Genomic DNA, 24,097 nt, shown 5'->3' on the forward strand with positions numbered 1-24,097 from the left:
ATCCTTTGTTTAAGCAATTTCTTAGAGGGGCAAAGAATATAAGGCCCCCACGTAGAGCTCCTACTCCTGCTTGGGATCTCAATTTTGTGTTGGAGAAACTTACTCTACAACCTTTTGAGCCTGCGGCTACTGCTGAATTGAAATACTTGTCATGGAAGACTGCTTTTTTGTTGGCCATTACTTCTGCAATAAGGGTTTCTGAATTGCAGGCCCTTATGGCGGTTGAGCCTTTTTTGATTTTCCATAAGGATAGGGTATCATTACGTACTAATCCTTCCTTTATGCCTAAGGTGGTTTCTAGTGTGGCTTTAAACCAAACTATTCATTTGCCTACTTTTTATGCAGATCCCCAAAATAAGGGGGAAAAAATTTTGCACTCTTTAGATGTACACAGGCAGTTGCGTTATTATTTAAGCAGGACTAAGGATTTTAGGCAGTCTCAGCAGTTGTTTGTTTCTTTTGCTTTGAGTTCTCAGGGCAAGCCTGTGTCAAAACAAACTATTTCTAAGTGGATTGGGTTTTGCATTGCATTTTGTTATTCCCATCATGGCAAGGAGATTCCAGCTGGGATTAGGCCTCATTCCACTAGGGCTACTGCCACTTCAACAGCATTTCTAAGGGGGTGGCAACTAAGGATATTTTGGAGGCGGCTACTTGGAGTTCAGTGCATACTTTCTCTAAGCATTACCACCTTCCTCTCTACTCTAAATCTAGGGCTGGTTTTGCCACGGCTATTTTGCAGGGCATGTTGACAGATCCTGCTTCTTTATGATTTGCCAGCCTCCCTTACCTCTGCTTTGGGATTCTACCCAAGTGTTAGGACTGCAGCAATGTGGGATGAAGAACATAGTACAGTTTTGTACCTACCATAAATGTAGATGTTCGAAGATCCACATTGCTGCAGTCCAATTTACCCTCCCTCCTTCCCCTCTGTGTTTAGGGGTGGTTGTGTGGGTGGGGTTGTACTTTTGTAAATTTGTATATATTGTATATATATTTGGTACAGGAGTGTTTGGTGTTTTTTGGTTTTGGCCTTATCTTTTTAGGGTCTTCTGACATCTGGGGCAAGAAAAGACTGAGGATATGACGTCGGTCATGCGCATTTGTACCCTGACGTTCTGACGTCAGACTAATGCGCCTTGACCGACGTCAGCCTTATACTTTGGTATTCGGGCCGACTGGGACAGCGGACTACCCCAAGTGTTAGGACTGCAGCAATGTGGATCTTCGAACATCTACATTTATGGTAGGTACAAAACTGTACTTTCAGTCTCACAGTTTGCTGGCTCATCTTTTGGCTTTTGGATTTCATATTACTGGAGCCGTGCAATTGCCTTTCGTGCAGGGGGATTCCTTTGATGTAACACTGACTTTTCTCATTCCTTGCTGGGGGTCTGTGAGACTGGTGTGAGCTGCATGTCTTATCTGCAGCTCACAGTAAAAGAACTACAATTTGCTGTTTTAAAGTTGGATTTATCCATTTTTCTACGACTTGGCCACATATTTGTTTTTTCAGTGATTAACAACAGTCCAGGTTGTTTGTTTGGCAGAAGAACCACTTTGTTACATCAGGCAGTCTAACAGCAGAAGGAGAAACTAAGTCTACACGAGCCTTCAATTTTTTTCACTATCGCTATGTATGCTTCTACATCTACAGACGCTTCCTGACTTTGGGTAAATAAAAAAGCCTTAGAGGCATCTGGCTACATTATTTCAAATATGCTTTTGGTTGCTAAACTCGGGTTAATAAGGGGTGTCTTTTCAGTCCATTCATCGCCTTTTTCAGTTGCCATCTTTTTATTATGTACTGTGCTGCTCATGTTTGGTACTAAAATGACCACATGTGGTTATGTTTCATACAATTTTTTGAGCATTTGGGTCACTTTATGTATATGGGTATACGTTTTGGTGCATACCAGTTCTGACTGTCCTTCTGGCTTCCGGCCGTCATTTTAACATCGCGACCAACAGTCAGTACAAGAACGGAGCTACTTTTGGTACTAAGGGCTTCTTTGAAGATTAATAGATCATATATGTGTGACTAACCAACATTCTAACTTTATTACATCGGGATTATGGGATCTGTTTGGACTATATATGAGGAATGTTTATGATGTGAGATACGAGGGTCTGGATGACGTGTTTGAGACTTTTTATGCCAAAGTACAGTCTGTTTCAAAAATTTTGGACATATAACAACAGTGAATTGTTGTCGCTAAATTATATGTCATTTTTTAAGTGTTCTCATTCAAATAATATCTGCTTATAATTTTTTTTGTGTTTTTGTATCACAATATACATATTGTCGCAAGAAATTATACTATTCTAGGGGCAGTTAGATATGCAATGACTATTTTTTGAAGTGCTTAAAACTAAACTGAACTGTTAATCCAGTTTATTTCAATTTTTAGATAGTATGTAAGGAGTTTGCAATTGTTTTTCTTTCATATATCTGTGTTTTAGGATTTATGTTACTTATTACATTATATGCTTGATTTTTTATAGCAGGATCCCAGCTTGATAACAACAGCACACATACACACAAATACATTTTTCTCTTGTTAGATTTAGGCAAGCATTATCCCCATGTGTGTCATGGTTTAATATGCAAATTGATGAAGAGACCAAACTTTTGGCATCTATCAATGTGGATACTGGCATTAATAATTTTTGTTGGATGTCCCCCAGACTTTAAAGCCTTAATTATTTTCTTTTTATAACATTGGATGCCCAGTTCATGGATGGTGGTTATTTACAATTGTTTGTGATATGCCCTATCTCCAGATTTCCAATTGGCTCCTCAGCTGACTGACCATTTTTATTTTGTTATTCATGACCAGATTCTCTTATCTGCATTCTGGTATTTCATATATTGGGTTGATTAATATTCAGACCAACACATTATGCCATATGGACCATATGCCAGCTATGTGTATGGCAGCCAGATTTGGAATGGACGTAGCATTGTTCTGAAAACTATTAAGTGGGTCACAAGACCAAATCTGAAAACTGGGTTCAAGGAAAGCACAAGGGCTACTATTGTTCATTCTATTATTAATACAAGTATTAAGTTCCAATTTGAATAATATGGCTTAGCATAGCCATTGCATTTGGCAAGGGCTAATTTTGCCATTAAACATTTGCATACATAGATATTTGATATTTAATCACAAATTAATTTTTATAGGTCGTTGGTTGGTCTATATTAATACCCATTATCAATATAGAATTTTTTTTCAAGGTATATTTTTTACCATAATGGAACTAACAAAATATTAACGGATTTGTCAGCTGATAGGGAGGACTTGGAAGTCTTTCGATTGGGTAGTACAAACAATAATGATTCAAATGGGGTTACCCTAGGCCCGGAATCTAGTTGTGGCTTATGTTTTGCTAAATTACAAAAGAGCATGAGGTCTCTCAGATCCCATGTCTGGCATTCCAAACTCTTTAAAGCATATATGGCCAAAGGGATCACACCAAGGGGACTACGGATTAAAACACAACCATTAGTTAATGAGGCTGATGATGAGTTGAACAAACAATGGGTGGACATCCAACAACAAGCTACTATGGGTTTTGTTGAAGCCCTGGCTAAATTCCATGACAGAGTCATTGACCGACAAATTGTAGAAGTCACCAAGTTATGTTCTGAAGCACAGACATATGAAGGACAGCCCTTCTTTATTAGTAATATGAACAAATTAGCCAAAGACCTATCTGGTCTTGAAGAGCAATTAAAAACCAGGAAGATCAAAAAATTTTAAAGGGACCGAACGGATTATCAGCTTTGTAACCCTTTCAGTATTAGTAAATAGGTCAGATTTCAACAAGCACAAACTCGAACTCCCAAAAGAAAACGACCAATGTCGATATTGAAAAAGCAACCTATCAGCACAGGGTCATCTATTGATGATTTGTCTTCATACACAGATACAGACATGCAACACACACCAGACTCACCCACCCCAAAGAGGGCATACAGTTCGGCCCCTTTAGGCCCAAATACAAAAGAGCAGGCAGAAAACATGCCAGAAATAAACAACATAGATGGTCTTTTGAAACTAATAACACAAAAATAACCCAAAATGTTAATGTTCTGAATATATCTGATGAGATTTTGTCCACCACACAAATTGAACTTTTGAACAAAGGTTTACATTTTATTCCTGGCTTCTTGGTTACTGAAGATCATTTAGCACAAGATGTAATGTCATTTTGTAGACTTATAAACTTTAGATTGCATTTTGAGGACTCTACTGACCTTGGTGTGGATAATGAATTCATTTATCATAAATCTAGGTATATGCCTCCCATGAATCCCACAGTACATACATTTCAAAGTAGTGTTCACAAAGATCTACACTATCATAAGGGTGAATTTACTTAAAAAAGAAACAATCTCTCAAAGATCGAAAGAGATGCACTATTCGAACTACAAAACAACAAGCACATTTTCAGTCTTTCTGCTGATAAAGGTGGGGCTGTAGTGGTAATGAATTGGCTTCAATATGATGCAGAAGCAAAAAGACAACTTCAGGACAGGTGGTATTATCTTGAGATGCCCCTGGACCCCACCTTTAAGTTTAAAAAACAGATAGATGATTTCTTATTACTAGCTAAGGAAGGAGGTATCATTAGTGATAAAGTCATGCAACATCTTACCATCAAAGATCCCATGAGCCAGTATATCTATTTTTTTGCCCAAAATACAAAAGGATCCTGTTAAACCACCTGGGAGACCAATTGTGTCTGGGAGAGGCTCTATTACTGAGCCATCGTCATTATTTCTTACTAAACAACTTAAACTTTTATTGAGGTGGGTCAGGCCACGTATACAAGACACTACTGAATTTCTCAAAATCGTCTCAGACACCCAACTTGAACCCGAATGGTTGATGTGCACTCCAGATGTCAATGCCCATTATACTAACATTCCTCATGCTGCTGGCTTAGAGGCCCTTGAATACTGGTTGGATAAATTAGAATTGTATCAGCCAGGATTCAATACTTTTTTATTAGGCCTGACAGAGCATGTCCTAACTACCAATGTCTTTTTCTATCAGGACACCTGCTATTGGTAAATTAAGGGGACGGCTATGGGGGCATCTTTTGCCCCCATTTATGCTGACCTTTTTATGGCCTTTATTGAGGAACAGCTTATCTACGATGCAAGCCATAATTTGTACCTGACAGAGATTGACATATGGAGGCGTTATTTGGATGATTGCTGGATGGTATGGAGGTTGGATGTGAAAAATTTGTCTGAATTCATTGAATATTTAAATGAAAATAAATGGGGTTTACACTTCATGGTCAACTTTGACGTAAACACAATCACTTTTCTTGATGTTTCTATTTCTAGGAAATCAGATCACACTTTATGTGCTGATGTTTTCCAGAAGTATCCCCAATATAACACCCTCCTCCATGCATCCAGCCTTCATCCACCCCATATAACAAGAAATATCCCCAAATCCCGGTACATTAGAATGAGACGTATTTGTTCCAAGGATTCCACTTTTCAGGAATACAGACAGGATCTGATGGGACATGTCCTGCAGGCCAGCAATTGGGCCAATACACTTCAAAGAGAAGACCTTTTGGAATATAAACAACATGAACAGACTGTCACCTATCAGGTTAGTGACTACTTGTGGTAGGAATTCGGATTTGTTAATCAACAGTGTACAAAGACACTGGAATATTCTACAGAGTGATCACAACCTAATGTTCTACCAGACAGATGCTATTTTTCATTTCATAAGGGCAGAAATCTAGCTTCACACTTCAACCACTATAAACATTCACATTCCAGTACATCCTCTCAAGAAGTACAAACTACATTAATGGGTGAGGTGCTCACAGGATGCTACCCATGTGGTCATTGCACTCATTGCAACAAGGTTTTTAAGTCCAAACAATTTATAAGTAAGAACTGTGGCACAGTTTACGACATCAACTTTTTTGCCAATTGCAGTAGCAAATGGCTGATTTATTTAGCTACATGCAGCTATGGCACCTTCTACATAGGTCAAACTTCATGGAATACCAGCCAAAACCAGTTTGTTTTTTCATTGAAACAACATTATTTCAGTCTCACAGTTTGCTGGCTCATCTTTTGGCTTTTGGATTTCATATTACTGGAGCTGTGCAATTGCCTTTCGTGCAGGGGGGAGTCCTTTGATGTAACACTGGTTAAAGAGAGGCCAGATAAGAGGGAGTCAACTGTAGATGCACCAACATGATCCACATTACTATTACCCTAGTTTACTCTAAAGTAAAATGCAGTTTCTTTACCTTGCACCATAAAGCAAAGACCTAAAAGATTACTCTGGAAATTGAATGTTAAAGTGTATGTTTTATACACACACATACACACACACACACACACACACACACACACACACACACACACACACACACACGCACACACAGGCATGCACATAAATACACACACACACACACACACACACACACACACACACACACACACACACACACACAGGCATGCACATAAATACACACACACACACACACACACACACACACACACACACACACACACACACACACACACACACACACACACACACACACGTACACATGCACACACACTGACATACACACAGACAGACACACACACACACACGTACACAGCTATATATAAGATAAACAATGTAAATGTAAAAATTTTGCAATGCAGTATTCAGAATATTATATCACCAAGTAAGCATATGATATAAACCTCATATAGGACTTTCAGGAGTTTTCAAAATAATGTTTTTGGAATGTTCTTGATAAGAAATATTTTTTTTTGCAAATCATTAAAGACCGAAGTCCCTAAATAATATTAAATAATGGCAGACATTTGAGTTTTAGGCTTCGTATCCTTCAGAAAATGCATAGTAATGGAAAACCTGTTCTAGTGACTTTCTAAGTTTGTAGAAGCAATATTTAAAATCTGTCCCTGTTTTAGGGTGTTTGTTCCCCCCATTATTTCTGGCTTTCTCCAGATTTCTTGTGATGAGAGGCATGATGATATATCTACAACAAAATTCTAAACACTCAGGCAGAAACACAGCTCAGAAGGAAATAAAATCACTTTAATTCAATAAAACAAAACCTCTTTTATTGTTTTATGCAATTAAAGTGATTTTATTTCCTAACCTCTTTTATTGCTTTATGCAATTAAAGTGATTTTATTTCCTTCCGAGCTGTGTTGCTGCCTGAGTGTTTATAATTTTTTTGTAGATTCTGATTTTTGCACTGGGGCACTTTATGCTGCGACTGTTTTTTGGATGATGATATATCTACCTATCTATCTAAATCCATCTAGATGCATATGTAAAGATAGATATAGATATATATGGGTTACTATCATAATGTCGACTCACAGGCTGTTAATTCGGAATATGATTGATGCACCTCCTTGAATGTTACACTGCCAAATTCTGGTGTATCCAACACAAATACTGAACATTGAAATTCCCTACTCCTCTGGACCCAGGAACAAGCACTACCATGGGTCCAGAAGGGGGCAAGGTAGGACAGTCAGGAATGTTAGTGTTTGACATTTTGCCATTTGGGACGTATGACATTGTGCAGGTGGATTTGACCACCTGCAGTTCAACATAATGATAGTAAACCTACATATATATATATATATATATATATATATATATATATATATATATATATATGTGTATATATATATATATATATATATATATATATATATATATATATATATATATATATATATACATATGTATGTATGTTTATATATATATATATATATATATATATATATATATATATATATATATAAATATGTATAGATGGATTCATTTCAGAATCTCTAAAGCCCAAAATCATGAATTTCAAAAGACTGAGACCAAAATCTCGAAAGTTTAAAACATTGAAAACTCAAAACATTGAATTTCATAACATTGAAAAAACATAGGATATCAACACTTGCTATATTCCAGCACAACTACATACAGAAACAAATAAAAAAAAATTACACTTTTCCAAATATATGCAGGGGGACAATCCCCCCTGCACCCCCCACCCTCTGCTACTTAAATATATCAACTCCGAAATCTCACTTCACTACACTAAGACAAGTTATATTTAGTATAGCAAGTTAGAAGAGAACATGACTAAGGTTACAATAGACAGTCACGAAGCACATAATAGTATGTTTGTCTCTATGAGTGCAATCTCTGAGTTGATATATTTAAGTAGCATCGGGTATGGGGGGGGCGCAGGGGTGCCTGCCCCCTGCTTATAGTTGGAGAAGTGCAATATGTTTATGTATGCAGTTGTGCTGGAATATAATAAGTGTTGGTGTCCTGTGTTTTTTCAATGTTATGAAATTCAGTGTTTTGAGTTTTCAGTGTTTTGAACTTATGAGATTTTGGTCTCAGTCTTTTGAAATTCAAGATTTTGGGCTTTAGAGATTCTGATGTGAATACATATAGATATACATGTGTGTGTGTGTGTGTGTGTGTGTGTGTGTGTGTGTGTGTGTGTGTGTGTGTGTGTGTGTGTGTGTGTGTGTGTGTGTGTGTGTGTGTGTGTGTGTGTGTGTGTGTGTGTGTGTGTGTGTGTGTGTGTGTGTGTGTGTGTGTGTGTGTGTGTGTGTGTGTGTGTGTGTATCTATATATATATATATATATATATATATATAAGTAGGTATAGATATTAGTCTGGCTATGAGCTGCTTTCCATTATAGGATATTGGAAAGATAATTATAAAATGAATAGCATTAAAATGCATGATGTGCTGGCTGCCCACTATGTCCATGAGATACAGAGTACACTGATAAATACTAACACACTATAAACAATACAGGGCACCAACAACATATTCATGTGTCACTTCCTTCTACCTCATTATAGACTGGGAATCATATGTCACCCCTAATATGCAAGCCCAGAGATTTATGGACATTGTAAACACAAATTCTCTGGATCAGGTAGTCTGTACAACCTCTAGTGATGCAAACATGCTTGACCTGGTCCTCACAAACACATAGAGTATTGTACTGTCTAGTGTATTGTCCTCACTCATCATTTGGATTGTAAAGCTGATTCCCTTGAAAGAAAAATAAAGCCTGAACCCCAGCTAACCCTGGAACATTTTAGAAATTATTTTAAGGAAAACTTCCTACTATTAACTGACACGTTAGCAAAATTCCAATCCTCCCCAAACCCTGAGAACACTAATGCCTATGTGGAATTCTTCATGGAAGTACTGTATAATCGCATTAACAGATTCATAGAGACAACTGTACCCATCCGTAACAAGTGCAGAACTCACACAAAAAAAACAAGGTACCCTGGTGGAATCCAAACATCAACAGGCTATACAATAAAAGGAAGAAGATTATGGCAAAAATCAGAAGGCGCAATGAACTTCAAGATAAAACCTCCATAAACAAGCTGAACAAGCAATTCAGAGTCTACCAAAGCCAACTTTTGATGTAAAAACAGCCTTCCAGGCCAAGGATATTCACAATGCTTCCTTCAGCTATGTCCATAACCTCAAAAACAATATACAATAATGTACTGAATTAATTGTACTGAGCCGGAAGATATTGCAAATCTACAGGCCAACAAATTTAGATCCAGTTTCACACCCTCTTCCCCATTACACCGCTCAGGAAATCCCCAAAACCATAACTCCCATTAAAATAACTAGGAAACAGGCCTTTAAGGCATTCTCCAAGTTCAAGAACACTGCATCTATGGGCCCAGATATTTTCCCAGGATGCCTCCTTAATAGCATATCCAAACAGGCTTTGTGTTGAAAGAATGGAAGACTGCAACAGTTATCCCTCTGCACAAGCAAGGGCTATCCATTGACCAGGGGAACTATTGACCTGTAAGCCTGGTCTAATATGTAAAGCCATGGAAGAAGTAATCATAAATATTTTAAATGACAACTCTGGAACCCTACAGACACTAGGTCTAACTCTGTTTGGTCTCTTTAAGGGCAGGTCATGTCTACTCAGCTTAGTGGATGTTTTTGATAAGGTCACCAAAGCAAGTGGTAAAGCAATTGGTAAAGGCAAGATGGTGCACATTGCCTACCACGGCTTAGCAAAAACATTAGACACATTATCCCTTTTGGGCATTGTAAACAAGTCACTCATTTAGGTATTAACCCCTACATCACCTGCTGAATAGCCAACTGGCTGACAGACAGGACACAAAAAGCTAGGATGGGAACCCTACATCAACAAAAAGGCTAGTCACTAGCAAAGTGCCTCAGGGTTTAGTGCTAGGGCCACTCCTATTTGGCATTTACTTCTGTGAAGTTAAACTAATGTCAAATGCCTCTGCTTGAACAAGTTTCTAGATTATTGCAAATTAAGTGCAGTCACTGAATCACCCTAAGACACAAATACCTCTAACAAGGCCTGAAGCAGACTAATAACTAGTGCCAGAGTCACAGTCTTATAATCAATGCCAAGAGGTACATACCAGTATTTCTGATAAAACAGCCACCCCCATAAATTATTACATTGATAATAAACCCCTAAGTGCAGATACAGTAGTCAGGGATTTTGGGAACAGATGTAGACAGTGACTTGGTCTTTGACCATCATGTGTCTATAGTAGCAAGGAAATCAAAATGTGTTGCACAATGTTTCCACAGTAGTAAGGAAATCATTTTATGTTGCACAATTTATAAGCAAGGGTATGGCATCCAGGTCCAAAGATGTCATTGTTCCATTTTACTCTTACTTCAAAAGACCAATCATTAAGTACAATACCCCCTTCCGCATGTACTTGACCAGGTATATGCAACGAATGGAGTGTCCACAGAGGTTTATCAAAAGAATTTATGGTTTCAAAAACAAGTCCTTTGAGAACCATCTCAAACCCCTGACCTTCTACTCACTCTCCTGCAGGCTGCTAAGAGGTGACCTGTTCCTGGTTATAAAACTTCCTCTGATCCAATCTTAATGGAGCTGTTGCACATCTGTAAAATAAATAGCATCATAAACACCCAATCCAGGACTTACACCTTACCTGCAACATAAATACGGCATGCTGGAGAGACACATAGATGTCTCTGGGGCAGCCTTTTCTCTGGAACAGGCTTCCCATCCACGTGAACCATAGTTCTTCCCTGCACTCATTCACTGGTTGAAGAATCATAAATTTACCCAATACTGTCATTTATGTAGATGCTGAAGCTCTCATTCTGGCAAGTATGGCTAAACTTAAAAAGACTCTTTAGAGTCATTTGTGTAATATAATCCTATGCAGTCCAAGGTTAGATTCTCTTTACTTCCATTTGCATAATGTGTGACTCTGAGCATGTAAAGCCCATTTCAAAATCATTCTTACCATCAAAGAAAAATTATTTATGCCTAATTTCCATCTCCCAACAATTGCCAAAATTTTGAAAAACATGTCTATGTCCAGTTCACAGAATACCTTCAGACACACAGAATCCTTTCACCTTTACAACATGGATGCTGGTCTGTTAAAAGTATTATGACTACTCTGTATACCTTTTCAGATGACATACTAACCAGTATGAACAAAGGTAAGTAAACGCATGCCCTCTTTAGAAACCTAACTAAAGCCTTTCACACTGTGGACCACAAACTACATATAATCTCTGTACCCTTTACAGGATTTAACCCTACAACACTGAAGTGGTTTGAATCATTCCTTTCTAACAGCATATTTAAAGTACAGGTCAAGCTCTCCAACTTTCTTTTGCACCACTCACCCTGGGAGTGTCATTCAAGAGATAATGAAAAAACACTGGTATATTGTAAAGTCATGTGACAGGGTTGTTTCAAATTTGGTAGATATACTAAGATTTATTTACAGTAATTACACAAATATTAAAGGAATCCATCCATCCATAACCCCCTTTTTCCCATTTTTGCACATGAGGTCAATGTGTCACAACAGCAATGACCATCATTTAGAGCCACTGTTCACGCAGCCAGGTGGCTAACCCTGCCATGGTTGTTCGTATGTGTGTAACAGATGCACACACACTCATACCTCACTTTACAGTGCCCAATCTATCTACTTGGAATGTGGGAACAAACTAAAGCACCAAGAGAAAACCCACATGAACATAGGGAAGATATGTGGACAATACACAGAAGGCACCTCCAACCAAGAACCGAACAGTGTAACCTCTTGCTGTGAGGTGACAATGTTACCCGCTGTGCATATGTATGAATATTAAAAGGAATTTAGAACATAATATTGGTTCTGATTCAGTCTGTATGAAGGCTGACATGTTTCAGTGCAACATGTGTAATCAATATAAATATATTTTGTTGCTGATTTTATTACCTTAGCCAATAAGGGTTACACACGTCCTTCTGTGAGACATTTTAATTGCAATATGTGGGGCATAACTTACTTAGTAATTTACATTTCCTGCACCACCTTTACCTAGACAAAACTGTAAATACATTAAATAAGTGTATATACTAATATTACTAAGCAAGTGCTGTACATGGTGAAAGTAATCCTTTATATAAATATTTTCAATTGCTCAAATTTTAAAGAATTCTTATATTTTTATTAAAAATTGCAACATTTTAACATGGGAGGTAATTGGAATAGTCACACTTTATATTTTGAGATATGCTGGCCAATTAAGTCAAGTACCAGGTTTAAATGATAATTTTTCTAAGGAAAGTGTTTTAAAGAAAAAAATGTAATTAGATTTTATAATTGTAATGTTTTTATAATTTTCTTGTTATTTATCGGTTCTTTATATTTGCTTGTGATCTGATATTTTATGCCATATCACTATTTTTGGAATATATTTCATGAATTCATAATTGTTGATGCTAGAATATGAAAGTATTTAATTTCCATAAAATGTTGTGCTTGCTGAAGATAGCAATCATTTTTGGTTTATCTGTGGTTTGTCTGGGTTTTCAATTTTAACATCACTTTTTGCTATGTTTTAGTTAGGCTTGGTTGATGGTGGGTGCTAATTCTTCCTAAGACATATTTTCTACTTCTAATAACACATTACCGAAAGATGATATTGGTTCCAAACAAAACCTGTGGGTAACCTTACTCTGTTAAACAACTTTCCAACTGTTTAAGTGAAATGAACACCAACATGTATGATGTTAATTTAGGAAAACACTGGCTAGTATTCACTTGTTAGTGTTTACGATGTGACTAATTCAGTGTCTGATAGCTCCAATGATTTATGAAATGGAATATCCAGAAGCATTTGCCTCCCCATCTCAATTTGAAACTTTCAATAGCAATTCAGCACTCAGTCTAGTGAGACAAAATCTTTGTCTAAACAGATAGATGTGCTAAAAAAGAAATTATTAGAATATAAGTCACTTCAAATCGACAGCTTATATTTCCTTGAATGTATTAAACTGCATTATGTTTCAAAAGGCCTCTGTTTATAGAAATACTCTTAACGGGTAAACTGTGGATTCGGCTTTACATCTGGACCTGCTGGTATTTTTTGATCATGTTGGATATGAGTTTATGGAGCTTTTAATAAAACACAACAAAAACAAATTGCTTGCAACTTTATCACAGGATATTATTGTATATAATAAATCCATCTAATAGCGCTATTGTTTTCTACCTGTAAGGCTGGCTATGAAACTATTTTTTCACATTGGATAAAAATGTAATTTTAATTAGTGGGAAGAAACAGAAGAAATTAATAGATGATAAAACCAAATATCCTGAAAAGAAGGCGTATCTTTTGCATCCTTCATCCAGTAAGTGTAAAATTAACTTTTCCCAAAACATCTGCTATGATAAGAACAGTTAATGAAATAATAGTAAACTTGACAGTATTGGATCTGGTTTGCTCAACAATGATAGGGTCAGTAATGAACATCAGTCATATTTTGAACTCATACACAATTCTGTTTCTCCACAAATGATGTTTTTTGAGTTCCTACCCCTCCAGAATTTCTAAAGTTTGATGGACAGGAATAACAATCATCAACAGAGCAAAAACTAACACCAATCTTGCTGCCAGCAATGAAGAATACTTTGGTTTCAGTAGATATTTGTTACCATGGATTCATTTTGGAAAAACAATTTGATTGATACCAATTTTCTGGATGCTTATTTGGTTTGTGATCAGCTAGAGGTCTCTAACATCTTACCAGTTTTGGCAAGTGCTGTATTTACTGATAAAACTTCAGTTTTGAGATTTTTTTTTTTGAAAAAGAAAAGAGTATTTGATGAATAAAAAACAAAAAAACATCATGGTACAAACATACAGAAATTAGAACACACACACACACACACACACACACACACACACACACACATATATATATATATATATATATATATATATATATGCACGTATTTACAAAAAAATAAAATTAAATTATTTATATTGAGTTATAGTTATTTTAAGACAAAAAAGGCTAGTATGTAGAACTCTTCAATAATTGAACTACTTGTAACCATTTGTTTAAAGTTCTTTTGTTCTTTTTAGATCTCATATATAAAGATGAAATTTGTTCATGACACACTTCAGTGGCCATCTTGATGAATATAAAACACTATGAAATAAAGTCAAAAAAGTATTACCTTACACTACAAAGCCTATTTCTCCACTTTCTAAACCAACCACACCACCAATCCCAAACTATTTTGAAAATGAATCTCATCTGTCCTCAACCCAAGAAAAAAAGAAAACCCTTGCCCCAACCAAGATGGCTCTGACATGGAGTTAGCCACCAAATTTAACTCTTTCTTCAGAGAGTCCATAAGCAAGCTAACACCATCCTTCACCAACACCACTACAACCCCTCCTCAGTGTGCTCCAATCCCTTCCTCCCATAGCATCCATTGCCCCCAACCTGCACCTTTCTCTATCAATCTTATCTCTGTAACCACCATAAAAAAAACTTCTCCTAAAATTAAAACCTGGTTCCAATGCCCCTGATGAAATTCCCTCCTCCTTCCTAAAAGTAACCGCAGAAGCCATTGCTCTCCCTATCAGCATACTAATTAATTGGTCTATCTCAGAAAGCCAGGTCCCCTAACTCTGGAAGAAGACCTTTATTATTCCTCTCCATAAAGGTGGCAATAATAATGACATCCCAAACTTTCGCCCTATCATCATCCTATCCCCTATTTCTAAGCTACTTGAAAAGTGTGTACACCAACAACTCTTACCCCACCTCATCAATAATCAGCTACTTACCCCCACACAACATGGCTTTAGACCAGGTCATAGTACCTCCACTGCCCTCTTCTCTTTCAAAGAAACAATCAACAAAGCCCGTGACTCTGGCCACTTTGTATCCACTCTTTTCCTTGACCTCTCTAAGGCATTTGACACTATTTCACACAACCTCCTCATTACCAAACTCTCTAAACTTAACCTGTCCCCTTTCTCTACCCAGTGGTTCTCAAGCTATCTCACAAACAGGCAACAAGCAGTTAAATGGAAAAAAGCAACCTCACCCTTCCTTAATACATCCACAGGCATCCCCCAAGGTTCCATTCTAGGCCCCCTACTATTCAACATATTCATAAATGATTTCTTCCAAGCCATTCCTAACTCCAGTCTCATCCAATATGCCAATGATTCTACTATAACCTGTTCCTTCCCTTCCATCACAACTCTTAACAATCCACCTTCTCTTCCACTGAACAGTGGATGCTTGACAACCATCTAGCCCTTAATACAACCAAAACAAAACTCATGTTATTTAATGCATTCAAAACCTCTTCCCTAGACAAACAATACTTCATAATTACCAGCAATAATAATACCCCCATAGAACTAGTCTCTGACACAAAATTACTAGGAATTATCATTGACAATCAACTAAAATTTGATAAACATCTACAAGCAAATATAAAAAAAAAACATAAATATTAGGTATGCTTTACCACCACAGTTGCTTTTTCTCTCCCACCAACAGGATTACATTAGCTAATACATACCTCATTCCATCCCATTCATATGGTGAATCTATCCTAACCAGCCTGCAATCTTCCCTCAATACAAAACTCTCATCTTGTTATAACAAAATATCCAAATTTGCAGCAGGTCATAGAGCCTCTTCTCACCACTGTAATTCCCTTCACCAACTAAGTTGGCTAGAATTACCAAACTTCCTCACATATACCCAACTCATCCAAGCACACAAACTCATTCATAACTTGTCTCTCTGGTCCTCCCTAGCAAATACCTTTGAAATGTATAAACCAGATAGACTCCTAAGATCCAATTCCCAAAACCTAATTAAATTGCATAAACCAACACATCCTGCTGGGAATCAATTGATGTCCTTCTCTCTTGCAGACCTCTGGAACTCTCTCCCTTCTCCCATCTGCACCACCAGCAGTCTCTCCTTGTTTAAAACCTCACTGCACTTGCACCTTACTGCACAATGGAAATGCTGTTGCTCTCATCCTACCTAATTCTACCACACTTTCTTCCTAAATTTCCAAACTTTGTTGCCTGTCACTACCTTCCAAAGTTTTACATCCCTTGGGACATATTCGACCAATAACTGAAAAAAAAAAAAACCTCATTGTAATTCCCTAAAAAAATAAAAAAAATAAAAAAATACTACTTACTGAATTAACCTGATATACCTGGTATAATTTTCCTAATGACAATATTTTTTTATTTCTGTATTATGTAATATAGGTTCATAGGTTGGTACTAGGCTATCAGCCCTAGGGCCTATACAAGCCTAGCCATAACAATTCCCTGGCTATTTCTTCCCACACTATTTACTTCCCTGGACCCCTGTCTAGCAGGGCGACTGACGTGATCCCCGTTAAAGGTTGCTCCTCCCCAGGGAGTCACACATACACAGTTGGCAAGTGCAGGATTCAAACCCCTACCTAACTACATTATGATACTACAGCAGTACGCATTTACATGACACGCTATACACATTACCATCTGTCTATTTGAATTATGCAATATGGGTTTGTACTATACAAAATATGTATTTAACATTTAATTGAAATGTATATTATGGATTTGTGCTCTTTCTGTACTATGTTATTTGTATTTCTCTGGAGCTTTTCTCCCCAGGACTCCATTGAACATGGGCTCCTTGTAGCCCAATGGACTATCCTGGAAAACAAACTGCAAATAAAAATAAATAAATAAATAACTAATAAATAAGTTAGGAGTCAAATATTTCTTCCAATTTAATGTGATTACTTTCCTTGCCATAGCCTAAAGAGTCCATACTACAGACAAATCTTGTGAATTTATACAATCTGAAGTACAAACATTTATCAACATTGGAGATTTAGCTACATTACACCTGTCAGACCATAAAGACCTAAAGAATTCTTGAAAAGCAAACAATTTTTTTATTCTTATGTCATCTGTAAAAAATATGATATCAATCAACCTTGAAATATATTTTTACATCTCCAGCAAGGAACATAAATGGGTTTTAAGATTTTAATTACAGCAATTTTACACTATCTGAAACAAGTTTTAACTTATTTATTAAATGTTTCATATGTGTGCCTTATAGACAGAGTGATATATTTAACACTGTTGTTAAACTACTCCTGTTTATTAGACAATTTTAAATAAGCTGTACAACTGGTGCATCTGTGAATGCAACTGTATTTAAATGAAGGAGTCTATTTAATCTACAGCCTTTACTTATCTTGTCTTTGCGAACATTTCAGATATGTTTTCGATTCCATATTATCAAAAAGGTTTTACAGTCTTACAAAATCAGAGCATGATTAAATGCAATGTTTGGCCAATGGCAAAGCTGTATAAATCATGAACTTGGACATGGGTGAGGGTGTGGTCTTGATGACCAGGACTGTTTATATTAGCAACCTGTCTGCTTTACTACATAATAAAGATTTTTTACTTTTTAATTTCTATGAATGAGTTGTATAAAGCTTATAGGAGTATGGATTTATTTGTGCATGACATGCTTCTTGGGCAACATATTCTTTCTGATATTTTTATTGTGATATTTGGCATTCCTAAAGTTCATAAAAGCATTGTAGACACCCCCATCATCTTAAGACCATCTGTAGCTGCCAGAGGTAGTAAATCCGATCAATTCACCATTTTTCTTAATAAAAAATAAAATATATAAATATAAATGTATAGTAGACTTGTTTCCCAGCATTCCAAATGATTAATAGCAGTATCTGTAGGTCTTATAAGATGTTAAATATCAAGAAAAAGTTATACTGGTCATGCTGACATTTAGGACTTATTTGCTGTTATTTTTCAAGACAGTGGACTCTGCTGGTTTAGAGACATTTTATTAGACATTAATTTTGTCTTCATTCTGTTTGAAGGAGAATTATTTAAACAAGACTCAGACATTTCCATGAATCTTTATCATTTATGATTTTTTTTACAAATTGTGTCCTATCTGACTGGAAAAAGTTATTTATTTTTATTATTAAATACAAGGAACTTATACACATTTATTTCAGATTTTTGGATGACATTTTTATTATTTAGTTTAGCTGAAAACCTTTTTTATGACAGTGCTACATTTTAAAATTTAAATGCATACATCTTAACTGCAGCCAACCTTTTAGAATGAGAAGTGTTGTGATGGGTTAATGAGTTAGAAACTCACATATGATTTCTAAAAAAATAACTTTTTGGAAGGAAGATGACATTCTTAAACAAATGTTTTTTGAGAGAACATGTCCGTATGATTTAGTAGATAATGTTACAACTGAAGTTGTTATTAAGAGAAAAAATAATTTTGCACCAATGTTATTAAAACCACCAAATAAAGATGTTAAAGACTATTATAAGAATATTATGGTTTTGGACATTTATCATTCATTAATGTCATGGCATTCAAGAGACTATTAAAAAAGTCATATTCTAAAGTCATGTGATGGAGTTGGTTCAAAGTTGGAAAACACCCCAAGATTTATTTACAGAAATAATATAAATGCTAAAAGGAAATTAGAATGTAATATTAGTTCTGATTCAGATAGCAGGAAGACAGGCATGTTTAAATGTACTATGTGTTATCAATGTTAATATACTTTTGTTGGTGATTTTATTAATTTATCTAGTAGTGGTTACACACTTCATTCTGTGTGACATTTTAATTTCAATACACAGCATGTGATTTACTTCCTGCCCCATATGTTATGTAGGCATAACCTTGAAGGCATTAAATAACTGAATATTCCAGCATTATTTCATTATTGCTGTAAATAATGAAGCTAATGCTTTATATAAACATTTTAGCCATGTTTGAATTTTAAAGATTTTTGTGTCTTTGTTAATGAAAAGCTCCAGCCTTTTAATAGGGAAAGTGATTGGAATAATCACATCTTATATTGTGAGGTGTACCAGCAGATTACATCAAACACTAACCCTTGGCCACATTGACATTTTAATATTTCTATGCAATGTGTTTTGTAGATGAAAAGTAATTAGATTTTATAATTATTATGTTCTGATCATTTTGTTATTATGTCATTTGTTCTTTAAATTTACTTTTGATTTGACATTTTATGTTTGAATACGCAGAGTAGCAGAAAATTGGTTGGGAGATGAGAAGTTCAGTTTCAGATCAGGATGCAGCACAACTGAAATGATATTTGCAGTGAGACAGATAATTGAGAAGAAGCTAGAACTGAGGAAATATTTGAACAGGGCATTCCTAAACTGGGAGTAAGCATATGATAACGTCCCCAGAAAGTTAATGTGGGCAGTCCTGCGATGGTTCAATGTCCTAGAAGCAATGGTAGAATTAGTGCAAGCTATGTACAAGGATCCAATGACACAAGTGCAAACAGCATTTTGATATACAGAGGGGTTCCCAGTGGAAGTGGATGTACATCAGGGTTCAGCATCAAGCCTGCTGTTACTCATACTGGTAATAAGTTACATCGGGAAACAGGTCAGAGAAGACAGATCAACAAGTAATCTGATGATATGACATGAAATGCAGATTCTGAACAAGAACTTCAGAAAATATTAGTGGAAAGGAACGCAAAACTGAAGGCACATGGAATGTCAGCAAGTGGGAAAAACTGAAGAAGCTAAAAATTGAAATAGGGAATATAATGAAACAGATTAACAGCTTCAAGTATCTGGGCGGGGTGGTTGAGGAGAAGGGAAGTCTGAAGTCAGAGTGAGGAGGTCAAAGCTGGAATCAGTAGGGCTTCAGCACTGAGTATCAAGAGTAGTGTGTGACAAGAAGAATATGAAAAAAGCTGATAAGTAAGGTGAACAAAACAGTGGTGTGACTAGTACTACTGTATGGTACAGAAGCCTGGACAGTGAAGGCAAAGCAGCTGAAAAAGCTAGAGGTAACAGAGGTGAAGTGCATGAGATGTGGGACAAACAAAGAAAGCAGGACATTACAGTAGAAGCCAAAGTGGGTCCATTTGCAGAAATAGTCAAAGAAAACAGATATTTGGTGACTTGAGTACATGTAGAGGAAATCAGAAGACAATTTGGTGAAGATTTTGGAAGAGATAGGAAGAAGGCAAGAGGAAACAAGAGCGTCCAGCAAACAGATGAGGTATTGGATGAGAGAAGGCCTTTGACAGTCAGGCATGACCACTGTAGAGTGTAGGAGAGTGGCATTGAATCGAGAACAATAGCGGCAGTTGACAACATACTCTGATCACATTTGAAAATGGGAAAATTGGAGATGATGATAACGATAATGTTGATGTTAATGTAAGTGATAATGACAGCAATCGCTGTTTTATGTCATGTGATTATGGCTGGAATGTATTCCATGAATTCATATCGTTTCCTTAATTCTGATGAAGTCTAATACTGTAACATGAAAGAACTTAAGCTCTGTTAAATCTACTTAGCAAAGATAACCCTCATCTTTATTTTATTATTATTATTATTTTAGGCTGATGCAGATGATAGTTTCATGTGAGGATCTGACTCCTTTCACTGAATGATCAAAAATAATCCCTGAAGCCTGCTTACAAAATGTATCTATCTGGCTACTTATCCACAGACTAATTATAAATGCAAGTAAACCCAAAGCCATACTGTTTGGAACCAAACAAAGGAATGCTAAGGCATCTAGTTCCAAGGCCATTACCAACTCCATTGAGGTGGAAGGAGAAATCTAGTTCAGCAGTATAAATATCTTGGTTCCTGGAAAGATCCCAACCTTAATCTACAAAAACATATAAAAAAGTATTAAGACAAAAATGAACCCTTGGCTAAACATTTAACTTCCTTCCTCCAGAAAGGGACTATTCTGCTACAAATAGGACAGAGTTTGCCATCAGGGATAATGCATCACAAATGAATCTCAAAGATCTAAAAAGTCCCTGCAGCAAATTCTGCAGATTTATCACTATAGGCCCGAAAAGAGAAGACCACTGCTTCATCCTTGAGAAGGCCAAATGTTTACTTCTGTAACTCAGAACCATTCTTTCTGCAGCTGGCCTAGTCTTAAGATTCACTAATGTTAAATCATTCCCCTACCTGGTGATTGAAAACAAAATTAGCCCCTAAAACCTTAGATTCCTCCCATCTCATAACTCTGCTCTTCTAGCCTGTCATTCAAAAACCACTCCATTAAATTTGCCTTCTCCACTCTTATTTATTTATTTACATTTGTTGACCGGGAAAGTCCGACTAGGTTCCACAGATCCTGTTTTCAGCGAAGGCCTGGGGAGAAATGCTCCAGAAGCATGCCTTTAGGTGCTTGACCCTAAAATCCCCACTACAACCCCTGCACATATAAAATCTATTGCACTATTTCCTAAATTTCACTCAGACTAAAGTCAATGTTATTAAAACAAGCAAATTTAAGTGCTTCCTTAAAAGTAGAATCACACAAATCCACCAAAAAAATCCTATTTTTCAGCATAAATTCTACACATATATTATACTGTAATTATAACTGTTTAGAATGTGCATATTCTGACAATGTCACAGATATAATGTAACTAATGTGTGTTACAGTAACTGTCTGAAAATGTATAGTCTGTCTGACCGTGGTAACATTGTACAGTAACTGCTGTTACTTTTGATCAGATTAGAATGTTTATGTATCCCTGGGATGAGCCTGAAAATGGTAAAGTAGGACCAATGCTCTACCCAAGATAACAAATGCAAACAAAAAAAAACAAATAAATAAATAAGCAAGCAAGCAAATTAAAAATTATATACATAAACACATACGTATATGCATACACATATAAACAAACAAAACAGACAGTGCTATCAGACAGATGAGAAATTGGGCTAGACTGTCTCTTATAGTGTGTGAGTGTGAGAGAAACTGGGCTAGACTCTGTATCTTATAGTGTGTGTGTGTGTGTGTGTGTGTGTGTGTGTGTGTGTGTGTGTGTGTGTGTGTGTGTGTGTAAATGGCACCATCTCACTGAGGACATAATGGTTGCAAGCCTAGCTCCTGAGATATGCATCTTGTAGCTTGAACATGAATATGTTTTAGTGGTGTCATCTAACTGAGAAACTGATGGGCTGTGCACTTAGGTCTTTTGCATATCACCTCCTTGCTTCACATGGTATAATGCCACATACTTACTCAGCATACCACATCTGTTCCCTAATTAGGTTTCTAGAGATAAGCATGATATGGCATGGGGTGATACCTATGTCCGCTTTGCCAGTGCTTTAATCTCAGATGTCCAATCTACTTTCCTTTATGGCATGTGAAATTAAGTATGCTATCAGAACTGAAATAATGTGCCATGTCATCATATGCTATCAAAACTGAAATAATGTGTATGGTAGGATTCACTTTATAATCTCAAAATACTGAAATATCGAATTTCAGTATCTCAAAACTATAAAGCCAAACTTCTGAAATAGCGAAACCTCATAACTGCGAATACGGAAATGTTGAATTTGCAGTTGTGGTGGTGTGCTATGTGATGTGGGATGTACTGTGTGCCTGATTTATGGTTTGGTGTGTGGATATGGTTGGAGATTAAGGTAAATGAATATTTCTTTTAGGGTTTTGGGTAGGGATTTGAGTGCATGTGAGTGTGTTCGGAAGTTTTAGGTGTGGGTTAGGGTAGGTAGGTAAGAGTATGAGTGTGTAAGTGTTGAAAGTGGTGGCATTTGTATATTTGTGATGTGTGTACAAGGGGACTGTAGAACATGTAGTGGTGAGTTTACAGTCTTTTTCTGTTTGGTGCAACCTCAGAGTTAGTATATATAAGTAGCGGTGGTGTGGGGAGTGCAGGGGGGTCTGCCCCCCTGCATATATGTAGAGTAGGTCTGTGTGTTTGTATTGTTTATTGTTGTGTTTGTGTGTGTTTTGTTTGTTTGTTGTAATGTGGGGAGGAAGGTGTATGTGTTGTGTGGTGTATGATGTGTTTACATTCGCTATTTTAAATTTCGTGGTTTTGGGGTTTCGGTGTTTTGGTTTTTCGGCTTTATAGTCTTGTGATACTGAAATTCGATATTTCAGTATTTCAAGATTATAAAGTGAATCCGTATGGTATCAAAATGAAATAATGTGCCATATCATCTCTGATGACATCTATACATAGACTTCTTGACATGGACTTTATCTTTGCCATGAACTTTAATTCTTACAATTAGAACACCTGCATACTAGAAAATGTGATGGCTCATTCCAGTACCATAACTTCTTTCTAATATTCAGGCTACAAACTGTAGGAATGTCTGTTGATATTCCAGTATAACCACCACTCTACACATGTATAGGACTAGATATACTTTATAGCACTTCAGTCATTTTAACTATTTCTCATCACAGGATTACAATCCAGCACAAAAGTGATAAAGATTATTTTTATATCACACTGATGCAAAATTCACTTCTTTGTAATCCATATTTGATTCCATGATGGCATTTGCTTTGATCCTTGGAACACACAGGGCAGTTCTGGCTGTTTACACATGCTGTATATGAGGGGTGGTCATGGTAAAAGGGGACAGTCAGATATGGCCAGATTGCACTGGGACAAGTAATGCTAATGGAGGGTTGGTGAAATACATCCACTGTGTGATTTCCTGTTATAATCTATTTAAAATGTTTAAAAGACTAACTGATGTAAATTACCCAGAAAAGCATCCTGCAGTATACATGCTCTTTTACAGTACCCTCAGTGTAAC

At 36.5% G+C, this 24,097-nt stretch overlaps 1 protein-coding gene across 2 annotated transcripts in view; it reads left to right on the forward strand.

Moving 5' to 3' along the window:
* ARHGEF37 (Rho guanine nucleotide exchange factor 37) overlaps positions 1–24,097 on the forward strand; it is a 1,079,989-nt gene that overhangs the window by 1,013,218 nt on the left and 42,674 nt on the right. The gene's annotated exons all lie outside the window — the stretch shown is intronic.

This window comes from Protopterus annectens, chromosome 3.part1 (genome assembly GCF_019279795.1).
Source record: "Protopterus annectens isolate FY-2018-M chromosome 3.part1, PAN1.0, whole genome shotgun sequence".
NCBI classification, from domain to species: Eukaryota; Metazoa; Chordata; order Ceratodontiformes; family Protopteridae; genus Protopterus; species Protopterus annectens.